This window comes from Eschrichtius robustus, chromosome 9, assembly GCF_028021215.1.
Source record: "Eschrichtius robustus isolate mEscRob2 chromosome 9, mEscRob2.pri, whole genome shotgun sequence".
NCBI classification, from domain to species: domain Eukaryota; kingdom Metazoa; phylum Chordata; class Mammalia; order Artiodactyla; family Eschrichtiidae; genus Eschrichtius; species Eschrichtius robustus.
The window spans coordinates 114,189,350-114,207,814 of record NC_090832.1 but is presented as its reverse complement, the minus strand read 5'-3'; positions in this window follow the sequence as shown (position 1 = coordinate 114,207,814).

Below are 18,465 nucleotides of genomic sequence, written 5' to 3'. Positions count from 1 at the left end.
TTGTAGCATAAAACAGCCATAGACAATACATAAAGAAATAGATGTAGCAGTGTTCCAAGAAAACTTTGTAAAAATTGATGCTGAGTTGTCACCAAGGGTCCAGAGTGGGGGGATGGGGCTCCTCCAGTGCCAAGGGCTCAGAGGGTGGAATATTAAGCCATAGACTGTTGTGAGTTGAACTTTGTCCCACAAAAAGGTATGATGTAGTCCTAACTCCTGGTATTTGTGAATATGACTTTATTCGGAAATAGTGTTTGCAGATGTAATCAAGTTAAGATGAAGTTATACTGGACTAGATCCTGGGGTTAGTGCCAGACTGCAGTCAGGCAGAGCTGGTTCCTGAATGTATACATATAACCAAATCACTTTGCTGTACACCTGAAACTAACACAAAAATCTAATGACTGTTGTCCCTGTAAGCAGGCCAAGAAGACACAAGCAGGTCCACAGAGGGAAGATGACCACATGAAGACAGAGGCAGAAATTGGACTGATGCAGCTATAAACCAAGGACCACCAAGAATTGCTGGCAATCGTCAGAATCTAAGAAGAGACAAGAAAGAATACTTTCCTAGAAACTTTAGAGGAAATGGGGCCCTGCCAACTCCTTGATTTTGGATTTCTAGCCTCCAAATTGGAGAGAATAAACTTCTATTTTCCAAAATAAAAGAAAATAGGAGGCAAATGAGTTTTCAGCCAAAGGACGTAGTTTGTCAACCTCTGTCATAAACATCAAGTACCTTAGAATACTTCAGCTCTAGTTGCCCCATCTGTTTGTAGATTACATTCAAATGTTGACAGGCAATCTAGCTATATCCTTTTTAAAAAAATTCTACAAAGTGGACATTATATTATTGTTTTTTATTATTGTTATTTACTATTTACTGTTTTATATTAATAGGTATTTAGATTTATCCATATGTTTACCATTTTTCTTTACCCACTTTTTTTCTGTCTCTGATCTCTTTTTAAAAAAATTTTTTTTAAATTGAAGTATAGATGATTTACAATGTTGTGTTAGTTTCAGGTGTACAGCAAAGCGATTTGGTTATATGTATGCATTCAGGAACCAGCTCTGCCTGACTGCAGTCTGGCATTAACCCCAGGATCTAGCTGCACATGCCAGTGGTGGGCAACAGCTCCAGCGTCTTCAGGACCATGACGCTGCCCACTAGTGAACCAGCAGTAGCCACAGGGATCCCCTAGGATTCTGCAACCAGCTACCTTGTGACCAGGCCCCACTAAACAGCAGCATCTGTACCAGGCAGGGCCTGGCAACCAACTGGGCTAGGGACAAACCAAGCTGACAAGACTGCCCATGTAGCCCACCACAATAGAAGGACACATGTAGCCCTCTTAGGGGGAACCCTTAGAGCCCTAGAACCTCGGGTGATGAGAGGGGAGTGCACTGCCAGGACAACAGGATGCCTCCTACAGACAGCCACTTCCCCAAAGGTCAGGAACACAACTAACCTACCACATACATAAAAGTACCAAAAAAAAAAAAAAAAAACCAACCCCAAAAAACTGAGGCAGCAGAGGAATATGTTACAGAAAAAGGAACCAGATAAAACCTGAGAAACAAACCAAGTGATGTGGAGATACGCCATCTAACTGAAAAAGAGTTCAGAGCAATTTTTATAAAGATGTTCAAAGGTGGAGGATGGATGCACAGAGCAAGAAGTTAGATGTTTTAAACAAAGAGTTAGAAAATATAAAGAACAAACAAATAGAAATGAAGAATGTAATAACCAAAAAGAAACATACACTAGAAGGAATCAATAGTAGACAAATTGAGGCAGAAGAACAGATCAGTGAGCTGGAAGACAGAGTAGTGGAAATCACTCCTGCTAAACAGAAAAAAAATAAATAAAAAGAAATGAGGACAGTTTAAGAGACCTCTGGGACAACATCTGTTGCACTAATATTTGCATTATAGGGGTCCCAAAAGGAGAAAAGAAAGAGAAAGGGCCTGAGAAAATATTTGCAGAGTTAATAGCTGAAAACTCCCAAAACCTGGGAAAGAAAACCATCACTCAAGTCCAGGAAAGGCAGAGTCCCATGCAGGATTAGCCCAAAGAAGAACACACCAAGATACATTGTAATCAAAATGACAAAATTTAAATAAGAGAGAATACTAAAAGCAGCAAGTGAAGAGCAAAAAATAATGTACAAAGGAACTCCCATAAAGCTGTCAGCTATTTTCTGGACCTGCCATAAGGCTATCAATTATTTTTTCAGCAGAAACTCTGTAGGCCAGAAGGGAGTGGCATGATATATTTAAAGTGATGAAAGAGAAAAAACTACAACCAAGAATACTCTACCCAGCAAGGCTCTTGTTCAGATTTAATGGAGAAATCAAAAGTTTTAGAGACAAGCAAAAGCTAAAAGAATTCAGCACCACCAACCAGCTTTACAACAAGTGCTAAAGGAATACCTCTGGACAAAAAAGAAAAGACCACAACTAGAAATTTAAAAATTACGAAATGGAAAAGTTCACCAGTAAAGGCAAATACACAATAAAGGTAGGAAATCATCCATACACAAAACTAGTAGAGCGGATAAAAGATGAAAGTAGTAAAATCATCTGTATCTACAATAAGCAGTTAAGGGATACACAAAACAATAAGATGTAAAAAATGATATCATGAGGGGAAGAGAGTATAAATGCAGGATATCTAAAATGCATTTAAAATTAAGAGATCAGGGTAATTCCCTGGCAGTCCAGTGCTTAGGACTCAGCGCTTTCACTGCTGGGGGCCTGGGTTCAATCCCTGGTCAGGAAAATAAGATCCCACAAGCCACATGGCACAGCCATAAATAAATAAATAAATAAATAAATAAAATTAAGAATGAATAGATCAGCCTCTTAAAATAATTACATATATGTATAGACTGCTATACAAAAACTCAGTCAACTGAAACCAAAAATCGATATTAGATATATACACAGAAAGAAAAAGGAATCCAAACATAACACTACAGATAGTCATCAAGTCACAAGAGAAGAGAACAAAAGAAGAAAAGGAAAAAAAAGACCTACAAAAATGAATCCAAAACAATTAACAAAATAGCAATAAGAACATACATGTGGATAATTACCTTAAATGTAAATGGACTAAATTCTCCAAGCAGAAGACACAGACCAGTTGAATGGATTAAAAAACAAGACCTGTATATATGCTGCCTACAAGAGACCCACTTCAGATCTAGAGACACATACAGACTGATGTGAGAGGATGGAAAAAGATATTCCATGCAAATGTAAATCAAAAGAAGACTGGAGTAGCAATACTCATATCAGAAAAAATAGACTTTAAAATAAAGACTGTTACAAGAGACAAAGAAGGAAGCTACATAATGATCATGGGATCAATCCAAGAAGATACAACAATTGTAAATATATATTCACCCAACATAGGAGCACCTCAATACATAAGGCAAATGCTAACAGCCATAGAAGGAGACATCAACAGTAACACAATTATAGTGGGGGACTTTAACACCCCATTTACATCAATGGACAGATCATCCATTCAGAAAATAAATAAGGAAACACAGGTCTTAAGTGACACATTAGACCAAATGGACTTAATTAACATATAGAGAGAGCATTCCATCTGAAAACAGCAGAATACACATTCTTTTCAAGTGCACATGGAACATTCTCCAGGATAGATCATATGCTGGGCCACAAAGTGAGCCTCAGTAAATTCAAGAAAACTGAAATCATATCAAGCATCTTTTCTGACCATAACACTATGAGACTAAAAATCAACTATAAGAAAAAAACTGCAAAAAACACAAACATGTGGAGGCTAAACAATATGCTACTAAGCAACCAATGGATCTCTGAAATAATCAAAGAGGAAATCAAAAAATACCTAGCAATCAATGAAAATGAAAACAGGACAATCCAAAACCTACGGGATGCAGCAAAAGCAGTTCTAAGAAGGAATTTTATAGCCATACAATCTTACCTCAGGAAATAAGAAAAATCTCAAACAACCTAACCTTACACCTAAAGCAACTGGAGAAAGAAGAATAAATGAAACCCAAAGTTAATAGAAGGAAAGAAATCATAAAGATCAGATCAGAAATAAATGAAACAGAGACAAAGAAAAGATCAATGAAACTAAAAGAAACTTGGTTTTTTGAAAAGATAAAAGAAGAAAATAAAAAGAATGAAATAATGCAATTTGCAGCAACATGGATGGACCTAGAGATTATCAGACTAAGTGAAGTAAGTCAGGAAGAGAAAGACAAATACCATATGACATTGCTTATATGTGGAATCTAAAATATGACACAAATGAACTTATTTACAAAACAGAAAGAGACTCACAGACATAGAAAATAACCTTATGGTTACCAAAGGGGAAAGGATGGGGGTGTAAATTAGAAGTTTGGGATTAGCAGATACAAACTACTATATATAAAATAAACAGCAAGAACCTACAGTATAGCACAGAGAACTATCTTCAATATCTTGTAATAACCTATAATGGAAAAGAATCTGAAAAAACATATATATATATGTGTGTGTGTATATATATATATAATATATATATGTGTATATATATATAATATATATATGTGTATATATATATAATATATATATGTGTGTGTATATATATATATATATATATATATAATATATATATATATCTGAATCACTTTGCTGTACACCTGCAACATTGTAAATCAAATATACTTGAATAAAAATTTTTAAAAAAGATGTTCTATTTTCCCACCCATTTGTTCTATCTCTCCCTGCTCCCAACTCTTATTAGATGAGACCTTTACAACATCTTAACTTTCTTCCTCTCTTGTCTGTCTACCTCACTCCCAACTACATGGTACATCTAGAAAATTTTTACTTTCCTGTGTCCTTTCCACTGTATGAATTCTTAGGTTTTGCTGAATTAATTTAGTATTTTAGTTCTAGATCATAATTAAAATTTCCATTGAATTTCCTTTTCAGAAATGACTTTGTTTTAGGGTACTTATTTAACGTTTAAATAACCTTAACATTAATAATAATATTATATGATTTAATGTCATATGTACAACATATAATATACTAACATGACATATTTAAAAGCATTTTTGGGCTTCCCTGGTGGCGCAGTGGTTAAGAATCTGCCTGTCAACACAGGGGACACGGATTTGAGCCCTGGTCTGGGAAGATCCCACATGCCGCGGAGCAACTAAGCCCACGCGCCACAACTACTGTGCCTGCGCTCTAGAGCCTGCAAGCCATAACTACTGAGCCCCTGTGCTACAACTACTGAAGCCCACGTGCCTAGAGCCCATGCTCCACAACAAGGGAAGCCACCGCAATGAGAAGCCCGCGCACCGCCACGAAGAGTAGCCCCTGCTCGCCGCAACTAGAGAAAGCCCATGCACAACAACGAAGACCCAACACAGCCAAAAATAATAAATTAAAAAAAAAAAGTGCTGTTCAAATTTTAATAAATAAATAAATAAATAAAAATAAAAGCATTTTTTCAGAAGGTCTAAGAGATAAAGCCATTCAGACTTATCCATGTTCTCCGTTATTTCTTTCTTCCTCAGGGACACCCATTTTGAGGGCTCTGTTTTGCTCCGTTTTTTACTTTGCATAAAGTCCTTTCTAGAGTATTTCTCTCAGTTGGGGTATGTGATATGCTCTCTAAAGTTTTGCATATATATAAGTATCTTTCTGGCTTGCTGGTGAATCATTTTTGGCTGGGTATAGGATTCTTGGATTGCAATACTTTTCTCCCATTAGTCTCCCATAGTTTATCTGGGAAAAATAAGTCTCAGTTTATCGTTAGATTTTCATCAGCAACACTGGTGACAGGAAAGGTGTGGGCTCTCAGAGTCTAGATTTATTCCACTGCGTTCTTCTATGACCAGTGTTATATATGAGAAGTCCAATATTAACATAAGTCTTCTATTTTTTTTAAAAAATTAATTAATTTATTTATTTTGGCTGTGTTGGGTCTTCGTTTCTGTGCGAGGGCTTTCTGTAGTTGCGGCGAGCAGGGCCCATTCTTCATTGCGGTGCGCTTGCCTCCCACTGTTGCGGCCTCTCTTGTTGCAGAGCACAGGCTCCAGACGCGCAAGCTCAGTAGTTGTGGCTCACGGGCTTAGTTGCTCCGCGGCATGTGGGATCTTCCCAGACCAGGGCCCGAGCCCATGTTCCCTGCATTGGCAGGCGGATTCTCAACCACTGTGCCACCAGGGAAGCCCCTGAGTCTTCTTTTATCTAAATAACTTGCTATTTTGTTTAAAGGTTTGATTTTTTCCCTTTGTCCTAAGAGCCTGAAAATTATATCAGAGAATGCCTAGATGTCTCTTTTCCCACTAATCCTGCCTGAACTCATGAAGTCACTTAAAGCTCCAGGTTCAAGATTTCTTCACTTTAGGTAATTCTTTTCCTAGTACATGTTTAAGCAAATGTTTATGCTCCATGTGTTCTTTTTTCTCTTACTGGAAATGACTGTGATTTTCATGTGACGTATCCTGGCTCTATCATCCAACTCTTATTTTTTCCATCATTCTACTTGGGGTACTCTGGACAATGCCGCCCCTCAAAGATGTCCACCTCCTAATCCCTGGAACCTGTGGATATGTTACCTTGCAGATATAATTAAGGATCTCAACATCGGGAGATTATCCTGGATGATCCTGGTGGGCCGAGGTAACCACAAGGGTCCTTTTATAGGGCTTTTCCTTTTTACATGGAAGCAGGATGTCAGAGCGGAGAGAGGAAGCTCGGCTGCTGACTTCGAAGGCAGAGCAAGGGGCCATGAGCCAAGGAGTGCACGTGACTCTAGAATCTGGAAAAGGAAGGAAACCCACCCCCCAGAGCCTTCTGAAGAAAAGCAGCGCCAAAGACCTAGTTTAGGCTTGTGATGTCTGGAACCACAGGATAATGAATCTGTGTTGTTTTAAGCCACTGGGTATGAGGTAATTTGTTCGAGCAGCAATAGGAAATCAATACACCATCTTCTTTTATTTTAAACTGTGGTTTGAGATATTTCTTGCATTGATTGTCCATGCCTGTAATTCAAGTATCACAACTATTAGCCTCTCTTTCAGTTCTCCTACTAAAATATTTAGTTGAAAAAAATGTGGTTTCTTGGTAACTCCAGAAACTATTCCTTGCACTCTTGAGTATCCTTACATGTGCCTATTATTGTTTTATTCATTTTGTCATGTGCCTCCTTTGCTGTTGAGCATTCTGTCCTGACTGATTTATTTCTCCTTCTGGCTGCTGGGCCCTATGTGATGTTATTTTTCTTTGCTAGCTCTCTGGGAATTCCTCTGGTGGTGGGGCATACATCTGTCTCCACCTGGTCCAACTGTGCAGAAGCAGACAGGCTGTCAGTCTCTTAACCGAGACACCTGGAGGAAGCCTCCCTGCTTTCTGGTCTCTTTCTTCTCTCCCAGGCTGCAGGCCAAGGAGCACCTGACCATTATTCCAGCTCCTTCTTGGTCTCCTCAGGGGCAAGATGTCTACACATGCTCACTCCTTTCCCCCGGAGATTCATAACAGCCTGGCTGTGATCCTCAGCCTGGGCTTCCCGGTGCTGGTCTCCAGGTGCTGACCCAGTCCCAGGGGGTTAACCTCACCTTATGTCTTTCACGGAGCCCACGGCTTTACTTGGATTTGGTTTCCTGTCAGCACCAACAGCGATTTGGGTCAAATGGGGCTGAATGATTGAAATTGACGCTGGAAAAGAAGGTTGTTATCTTCCTGGAATCCCAGGGTCCTGGGTATTTTTTAATCCTTTGGAATATACTTCATATGTTCCATTTTTCCATTAAATTTAACATATATCAGCACTAATTTTAAGTTTTTTAATGGTGTCATCTCTATTCAAAAATTTATTTTCATATCTAGTGTTCTGGAGTATGTCTTCATCTGACTCCTCTAAAAAGGTTAATATATTTGCATATCTGGGAATGTCATTTTGGTGACTTCCCACACAAGCAACACCTTGATTCATTCTTTTTGACTCTTTATAAGTGAGATTTCTTCAGATGTAACTCTTTTGTCCTGGCCTGGGTTCATCCACAGGGGAAAAATATTTCTCTGAATTTTTATTTTCTATCCCTTTAGTATAACACTTTTCAAACTGCATGCTTGCTAAATTACTATTATTTTTTTTACAGTTTTTTTTCTTTTTTTTTTGGCCGCACTGTGTGGCATGTGAGATCTTAGTTCCCCGACCAGGGATCGAACCTGTGCCCCCTGCAGTGGAAGCACAGATTCTTAACTGCTGGACTGCCAGGGAAGTCCCTGAAAAATTATTTTACATGTAGCCAATTATTTTTTAAAACCTGAGGCACGGTGATGCCTATTCCTAAGCTTAATTACTATTTTACTTATGTTTGGAACTTCTTCTTAATTTACATTTTTTAAATACCAATGTCCACATGCATTCATCCTGTGTTCTTCTTTGGAAAATGCTGTCATTTGTAGGTTAGCTCTATTATCCCTGATTGTCATCTTTTTGCAGATGTTTTAATATTAACATTTACACCTTTGGTGACCAGGATATGGTTGTCACTTTCATTGTCTACCTTGCTGATTCAGCATTTTGTCATGAGGTCTGCTTTGCTATGATTTTAGGTAAAATTAACATGTATGAACTGCCTACCATGTGCTAGGAATAGATGCAGTGACATTATTTTATTGCAGACATTTAGCATGCTGTAATATGTAAGTCCAGGGGCACCGTTTACATTATATTCCCCAGGGTTGTAAATGGGATGTTTCTGACTAGCCTAGAATGTACCATTAACCTCTTTTTACATATGAAGAAACTTTTGCTCAGAGAGGGTGAGTGATTTTCTCATGATCACATAGCGAGTAAATCACCAAAGAAGTTTTAATCCCAGATCCTCAGACTCCAAATCTCACACTCTTTCCATCACACAGCAGCTTCCCATAATAACGAGCTCTTGTCTGCTTCCAGCAGTGATTTTATTTGGTCTACTGCAGATTTCATTTTGTTTTTTATTTTATTCTGGACTGTCCTTCTTTAATAGATGTCCTGTCCTTTTTTATCTCTTTGAGAATAGATTTTATCTCTTTTCTAAAATCTTCTTGCAGCACATCTAATTTGGGGTTATGTTTATCTCTGAGCTCTCACAGTTTTGTTCCATTTTAGTGCTACAAAATTTTTCAGTGATCCAGATTATTTTTCTTCTGTTTACTCACCCTATCTTGAATTTAACCTGTGGGGCTTTGTGTTTCTGCTGAAAATGATCTATGTGTGAACTATTTCATAAACAAACAAACAAACAAACAAACAGAAACCTCATGAAATAGAGTCTGGAGACCAGCAGGGGTTGCTCTCACACCCTGTGAAGATGACAGAGCCCAGAAGGAAGGAGAAAGACTCCTCTTCTTTCCTGGCAAGGACTCAGCCAATGAAATGCCGTGGACTCTTTGTTTATTCCAGCCCTCCCACCTTCCTTTCCCTCTATAAAGGTGTTCTTTTTCCCTTGCCATGAGGGGACTTGCAAGTGGCTCACCATGGTTGCAGACCCTGAATTGCAATTCTTGCTGATCCCAAATAAACCCATCTTTGCTGGAGAAATATCTGGCAGTTTATTTGTTTTTTATATATATATACATATACATGTGAATTGAGATGTAGCTATCTATAGTTTTTGTTTGTTTGCTTGCTTATTTGCCTTTGAGAAATACACACCGGCATAACATGACAAATCTGTGAGCTTATATTAACAGTCCAATGTGTTTGAAAGGAATATTTGCTACTTGAAGAAACAATACTGTATTCTTTTTGTTGCCTATCCCTCAAATTGCCCAACTTCTCATAAGGTAGGGTCAGTTTCCCACATCACAATTAGCATCCTGTGATTTCCAACAAGTTCTATTTTTATTATTATTACTTTAATTCTACATTCTAAAACTCTTCTTCAAAATATGGGGATTAACTTATTTTGGAAACTAGATTGTTCTCAGTAGATGTTCGCAAGTTACCATGAATAAAAACTGCTCAGAACCTGCAAAATATCCACTTACCTGACATCTCTTCAAAGCAGATATGGGTTTATTTTATTAGATTTCCTGCTTGTCTGATAACACTTGAGGAATATTCCATTTGTTCATTAAAACTACGCTGTTTTGAAGTGTTTAGCTTGGAGCTAAAAAGAAACTTAATTAATCAGGGTTGCGTGTTCCTGTCCAGTGACTTATATGAAATGAGATTAATGATCTGGTCTTCGTTCTTGCTATGGAAATAAACTCCACATGTGAAAATTCACTTTGGCTAAATATATAAAGAAAAGAAAATATTTATCTACTGTTCCCAATCATGGTTGGTTTATAACGTAGCTTAGGCCCTACCTTCTGCTGTCAAACCATTCTGATAAAAATAGTTCAGCATAGTTCAAAATGACATCTTTGCTGTTTGCATTTATAATCTCTTAGGTATACTTCAACGATGAATAAAGGGATCAAAACTTCAGAGTGAGCAATTTTCAACAAAGTAATTCAAAGGTTATCAAGCCCTTTTTAGTTGTGTTTGTACTTATAAACAACATTCCAATAATTCATTTAAATAAGTTTTTAACCAAGATCCAATTTTGGTATTTAGATTCCTCTCTCCTTCCTTCCAGAAAGATTATATAAGCAGTGAAATACAGGTTCACAAAATCTACTAAGCTCCACTACCTGCTAAGAACAAAAAGCAGATCACCTAGTTGGGCAGGCATGACAGGCATGTGATGTGATGAAAAGCAAGGGAAAAATAGCAAGAAATGTCTGAAGAGCTGAGTAATGAAGAGTGACAAACCTCTGAATGGGAAGGAAGTGATTGATAGCCTGTTCATTAATAACAATGTCTAGAGAGGCTCTCCTGTCTCAACCCCAGGGGAGCTTGTCTTGCGAGTCACTGCATTAGGCCCAAGCAAATGGGCCCCATCAAAATTGATGTGCACAATATCACAGACATCAAGTGTCAACAAGTTATTAAGAAACCTCTGGCACTTAAGTACACTGAAGAGGGCAGCTTAGATGGGACGGCAAGACTACACAAAACTGAGGAATCCTTAAACACGGAATTAATGGGGAAGAAGGTCTGTTAGAGGAAGTTTGACCTTATAATTTATAAGGAGCTAAAAATTACCTTCCTCACAGGAGTGGGTTTTCCTATACAAAATTCCAGTATGTGCAGCTTCCTTAAATTATGCCCTTTCTTTAACAGTATTGGCTGTTGTTCATCACACTTTGGGAATGAATTGAAAAGGAGGAATGAAAATTTGTGAATAGAAAATGGAAGTGAAGCAAAGGGCAGAGAGGAAAAAAGACTTCTCGAACAAAGTCTTGGCAAAAGAAAGGAAACTGGAGGTCCTATTAGGACTGAGTTGAGATTTAACAGCACTGGTAGGTCATCATAATGGAGACAGCTAAGATACATACCTATGTGGTTTGGAGAGGACCCCTGAGAAATAACTCCCAAAATATCCCAAACATATAAAAAGTTACCCCAATCATCTGCGGCTTGTCCATTGCCCAGAGGTACCATACATGTGACCACTAGAACAAGCCCTCTCCACCCCCTAAAGATGTCAGTAAATGAATTAAAATCAGTGCCTGTAACAGAACTCTCACAGGCCCTTTTAGCCCTTGACCACTTGCTTTTGCTTTCAAATCACCATTTCCAGTTTCTGAGCTCATTAAGATTTGGCCAACCATTTTCAGTTTTTGCAACATCTTTATTTCTCTTGACCAGAGTTATAGCCTGAAATCTCCCCTCTTCCTGGTCAGTTGGAAGTCACTGCATTTCCGCATCTCTGCATCTTGGATACTGAGTTTGGGGACAGGAGAAGTGAATTCACAGCTGAGACATCTAATCAGAAAGGCACTGCAGATTTGGATATAGGACTAGACACAGAAAAAAATCTCTCTCAGGATGCATCTTCTCTCAAATTTGGATTCTGGCCTATCTTAGATCCAAAATTCTTTTAAAAAGATGAAAAACATATGAGTTGTAGGGTTTTCTCTGCCTTCAAAATGCCCAAAGCCCTATATTAAACTCTCAGGACCATGGAGTGATACTCTTGGGGGAAACCATTGCTCTTGTCCTCCAAATCCGCATCATCAGTCTGGTCTATAAGAAGCTAGAAACAATATCTTTGCTGCCTTTGAAAAAAGCACTGATTCTTCCTGCCCAGAGTCCTCAGGATCTCCCTTGGATCACTCCCCTTAGCTGGGTTCTTCCGAGGGGGATTTCTTCCACTAACCTCCTGTGTAAAATTGATGGCAGGACTTCACTGGTGGCACAACAGTTAAGAATTCACCTGCCAATGCAGGGGACACAGGCTCAATCCCTGGTCTGGGAAGATCCCACATGTCGCAAAGCAACTAAGCCCGTGCACCACAACTACTGAGCCTGCCCTCTAGAGGTCGTGAGCGACAATTACTGAGCCCGCGTGCCACAACTACTGAGCCCATGTGTCACAACTACTGAAGCCCGTGAGCCTAGACCCTGTGCTCTGCAACAAGAGAAGCCACCGCAATGAGAAGCCTGCGCACCACAACTAGAGAAAGCCCGCGCGCAGCAACAAAGACCCAACGCAGCCAGAAAGAAACAAAGCAAAACAAAAAACTGGTGGCAGGAGAACCTCAGACTTTTCTTATAGACTTGATAGCTACTATAGAATTAGAAAACCCTGGGTGATTTTGCTCCTCCCCACTTCTCCCACTTCATTCCTTACCATCGCTTTCTTTCCTTTCCTTGAAAACGTCATTCCTTCCTGGTCTTTGTACTTGCAATCCCTTTTGCTTGAAATGCTCTCTCTCCAGTTCTTCTCACAACTAGGTCCCTCCCATCAGGTAGGATTCAAAGAGGCTTCTCTGACCAGCCTATTGAAAGTAGCATCCCTTCACCCAGCAGGTGCTCTCTCTACCACTATACTGATTTATTGTCTTCAGAGCAGTTATCACAGTTATTATGTTGGCTTGATTATTTTTTGTTTCTGCCCACTAAATTGTAAGCTTCATGAGAGTAGGGCCCCAATCTATCCTATTACAGCTGCATCTCCAGCACCTGTCACAATGCCTAGCACATAGTAAGTGCTCAGTAAATATTTTTGAATGAATAAATGAATAAGTGAACAAATGGAAACACCTTATACAGGGCAAGGCATTATGCCTCCGGGGACCCAAATGACTCTGACAGCCCAGCGACCCTTTGGTGAACACAAGTTTGAATCTTTGGTGCCATGCCTCCATATCATGCCCCATAAATGATAAGTAGAAAGGGAAATCAGCAGTTGGCATGCTTATTGAAAGGTACCTGTAACTGTCCAGGTTTCTGCAGGAACCTGATGAGAATGGTTTAATAAAGGGACTCTTTACAAAGTGGGGGCAGAAGAGAAGGGAAGAAACAAGGGATGGAGAAGTGTCTTGGGGACTGATAAACACGTGAAGCATTACCACCCTTAGACATGAAGACACAGAGGAAGATGCAGTCAGTGGGCAGTGACCTGGCAAGGAGGCTGGATGTGGGACAGTTCCTTACCTTCTTCTACTGCCCTCGGATCACCTGCTGGTACCTCTCCTGGTGAACCCAGGCTGGACCAGGGCAGCAGGGGAGTCTGCAGAGGCATAAAGCAAGGTGAGGTGGATCTGGAGGAGCTAAGAAAGGTCTAGCACAGCACCACTTACTCAAGTTACCAGTGAAAGCCAGGAACTCTCAGATGACCGGTATCTGGCAAAAGCTAGAGAAGCAAAGTATCCTGATTAAAAGCCTGGGCCCTGGAGCTGGACAACTGGGGCTGAATGCTGGTTCCTTCACTTACTATTTGTGTAATTGAATGTATCAATTGCCTTACAGGTAAAATGGGATCAGAGAGATTTGTCATGAGGATTAAATAACTTAAATAAGCTAATGTGTAAAATGCTCAGAAGAATGCCTGACATTCAGTAAGTGTTGGGTTTTATGATAAGCTTCCTCTTTATTTCAGTGTCCTGACATGACATAGACTCTAAGCTCTCAGAACTAACCTAAAATGATATAAAATATTGGTTGGCTGGGTCAGTGACTACAGTTATAGGACTTTAAGCTGAACATATCCTAAGTCTTTGATTCTGAGGTCCTGGTTTGAGGTGTCATTTTTCTTATTAATGTCCTCCTGCATAACACTGGCTGCAAGACCACCTTTAATTATCTATCATTAATGGATTGGGCTCCATCTTTTCAGAATCGAAGCTCATTTCTTGTTGTTAACTTTCTAATGCCCTGCAAATTTTGCTTGAGGCCCAACAGAATGGACATCTGTCATGGGACAAATCCAAGGAAGTCCAGTGCCTTGAGGAGAGAATTTTCAGGCTCTTCCAAGATCCTGATGAGGATGATGATGTCATCTAAGTTAAGTAGAACTCCCAGGAAACTCATGTCCATGGTCTCTTTTTCCATCCACAGCTGGAAGGAGCAGGGCCTTCTGGAGCATTCTTCCATATTCCCCGCAGGGAGATGGAAGCTGTCTTTTCTTTGTCTCCTTTACTTAGGCGTTTGCAAATGCTACTCATCAAGCATAGCACTAAATCCACTAGCTTTCTAGCAGTCTAGGAGCCATTGTAGAATGTTATTCCCAGAGATCAGTGATGCACACTGACCTAGGTTTTATCCATTTTTTTCTCAATCATAAAAGCATATCAACTAAAAAAACATGCCAACAGGTTCTGATATGTGTGGGTGTGTATATACGTCCACACTGCAGCAGCTGCCTAAAATACCTTTTGACTTAACATCTCACCGAAAGAATAGAAGATCAGGATCCAACAATAGATGGTAAATGAAATGTCAATGGTATAGAACTATTGTTAATTTGTGTAAAATGTCTGTTTTGCCTTTTTAGTTGACATAAGCGTTTAGAGGGTTTTCCTGAATTCACTTCCAGCATCAGTCTCCTGAACTCTAATGTCTTAAACTTCCCTATCCTCTAAGTTTGGGTTTTTCAGGAATCTATTCAGGGACTAGAGTATTGTGCTTTCACTGGATAAACCCAAGAAACCACCCGGCATAAATTGATGGCAATAGGTAAAATGGTCAACGAGGGCTGTAACCACCAAGGCCAAGAAATATGTGTGCTCACGTGGGAGAGGAAAGAGGATTAAACAAGCCTTGAAGTCAGAGAATGAAAGGAAAAGCCAAAATAAATGAATGACCTACAAATGGAATTAATTCTATCAATATTGAAAACACCTGAACTTCCAAACTAGGACCAAATGTTGATTTAGTCAAGGTATCAAATATAATCTAAAGTGGGTAAATTGAGAAATTTTAGGAAACCAAAAAATGTGAAATACAAATGAAACTTTGGTGTAAACATGCTCAGTATTTATTATATCTACAGAAATGAAAATGTGTGTGGCACTTTTTTTTTGACACACAGATACATTTCCTGCCCCCAGTACAATAGCTCAATAAATACAAAAGTACCTGTTACTCCACTTGCAATTTGTATATAACACTTATTTTAAAATGTCAGCCTACAGTTTGACTCAATTTTCTTTGTAAAATTTTCAATTATGCAAACAGTAAGTACTTTTAATTCTGTATAATTACAGTGAAAAAACTACTTCCAGAAAAACACAAAATTCATTTTTATTATATAGGACACATTTTTTTACTTTAGATTTAAAATGTAAGACCATGGTTCCTTAATAAAAATAACAGGTTCCAATATGAAAAGTTATTCTGTTGTCTAGAGTTAAGAGCCTCCCATTTAATGAGCTGTGTGACAGTCAAGTTTTAATACTTTTCCAAAAGCTTCAAAAAGCTACTCTCCTATAATCTAAGACAAAGTCTTATTTTGATGTATTCTGAACAAAAAAGAGGATAGAGATTAAAAGCTTAGTATCACATTGTTTCCTCTATACCCAAGTTTTACCATTTGCCGAGCAGCTGCTGTCTGATTTTCACAACAGTTTAGAGAAAACTACATTTTTCCTTATGTCTCTTTCATCATAAGGCTCTTATCTGCTTTTCTGAGTCATTAGCATTTTTCATTTTCCATCGGGGTTTTATTTTCTATTGTGTATTAGTACATGCACACACATCCACCCTTTCCTCTAGAACAGACTCATTGGCCGGCTGGTAGCTTCAGCTGGGCTTTAGAGTGGTGACTTAGGACAGAGTTTATTGTTATCTAATTACTCAGCTGCAGATGAAAGTGTATATTTGGGTAGTCTTGCTTGGCCTTACTATACTTTGCCTATAAAGAGAGAATTCATTAATTTTCCTCTTTGAACATAGGGTCTGGTCATTTCCAGAAGCGGCAATTCTTTTTATGTGTGTAGTTTGCTAAAAAAATGCAAGTGTGGACCAATTTAATGTACCTTTTATTCTAATTGCTAAACATGGGTGCATCCAAAGTGGTGAGCCTCTATAAAATTAGAAAGAGTCTGAGCCTAGAAGTGTTACTAGAGAGGGGGAAAAGCCAAGTTGACATTTATATCACCTTTTGAGGGGTTAGGGGTTTAAGATTTGAGTTGGTAGTTAGTTCATGCCTGCTTCATGCTGCCACCAAAACAAAGACGCCGAAACAGGAGCACTTCCCCCTATTTGGAGTTAGGAGTCAGCACAGAGAAGGAGAAGTGAGTGGCTTTGGGCGTAGAAAACCCATCTCTTCTGGGCAACATTTTCCAAAATGTGCTTGCTTTTGAGTTAATTGGGGTTCAGAGGGAAAGATGATTTCACATCAATATAATGACCTTGGGACCTGGGCAACTTGCTTGACTTCTCTAAGCCTCAATTTCCTGAACTCTAACTGGAGATAATCATCACCTGTGGCACTGGATTGTTCTGAGGATCATGTAAGATCATTTAAGGAGCTCAGCATGGGCCTCACGCAGTGTTAGCTTGATCAATGGGAGGAATTTCAGGACCCTTTGTATTCCCATGTGTACTGTGATCTTTCAATAGAGTGATGTAAAATTTTCAACCTTTCTTGACTGCAGTTGACAACGGCATCACTTCTTTTTCTTTTCTTTAACTTTTTATTTTATACTGGAGTATAGTTGATTAACAATGTTGTGTTTGTTTCAGGTGTACAGCAAAGTGATTCAGGTATACATATACATGTATCTATTCTTTTTCGAACTCTTTTCCCATTTAGGTTGTTACAGAATACTGAGCAGAGTTCCCTGTGCTCTACAGTAGGTCCTTGTTGGTTATCCATTTTAAATACAGCAATGGGTACATGTCAATCCTAAACTCCCAATCTATCCCTTCTCCCCACCCTTCCCCCCTGGTAACCGTAAGTTTGTTTTCTAAGTCTGTAGCATCACTTATTTCTCATTATGCAGCCATGGGATTATCATTTTGAGGAAACATCTTTAGAAGACACATCTCAAGGGACAGTGTTTTATGTAATTTAGAGAAAGCAGCTAAGATGGTGGAGTAGAAAGACCCTGATCTCACCTCCTCTCAGGAACACACCAAAATCACAACTATTTGCAGAACAACCATCCATGAAAAAAACTGGAACCTACCAGAAAAGATCTTCTACAGCTAAAGACGTAAAAAAGGAACCAAAATGAGACAGGTAGGAGGAGCAGACTCACAATATAATCAGATCCCATATCCCCCAGTGGGCAACCCACACACTGGAGAATAATTATATTGCAAAGGTTCTCTGATAGGAGTGAGAATTCTGATCCCCATATCAGCCTCCCCAGCCTGGGGTTCTGGCACTGGGAAGACAAGACCCCAGAACAGCTGGCTTTGAAGGCCAGCAGAGCTTAATGGCAGGAGCCCTACAGGACTGGGGGAAATAGAGACTTCACTCTTAAAGGGCACATACAAAAATCTCATGCACACCAAGACCCAGGGCAAAAGCAATAATTTGATAGGAGCCTGGACCAGACCTACCTGCTCGTCTTGGAGAGTCTCCTGGAGAAGTGGGGGCAGCTGTGGCTCACCCTTGGGACACAGACACTGGTGGCAGCAATATTTGGGAACATTCAAACACATGAACGCTGCTGCTGGCGGCTACCATCTTGGCTCGTTAACGCCAAGACCTGGTTCCACCCAAAAGTCTGAAACTCCACTGCTGGGATGCCTCAGGCCAAACAACTAACCGGATGGGACACATTCCAACCCATCAGCAGATAAGCTGCCTAAAGACTTCATGAGCCCACAGCCAACTCTAGACACGTCCCTACACATGGCCCTGCCCCCAGAGGGACAAGACTCAGCTTCATCCACCAGGGGGCAGAAACCAAAAGCCAGAAAACTATGATCCCACATCCTGTGGACAGAGTCCAGCAACAGCCAACCAGACCTTACCCTGGGACTAGCTAGGTCCAGGCCCTACCACTAGCAGGCAAATGTAAGGCTTGGGACACTGCAGACCTCATATCCAACTGTGTCAGGAATCGACTCCTCCCACCAATGATCTGAAATGAGCTCTGGGATCCCTGGTCCCTGCA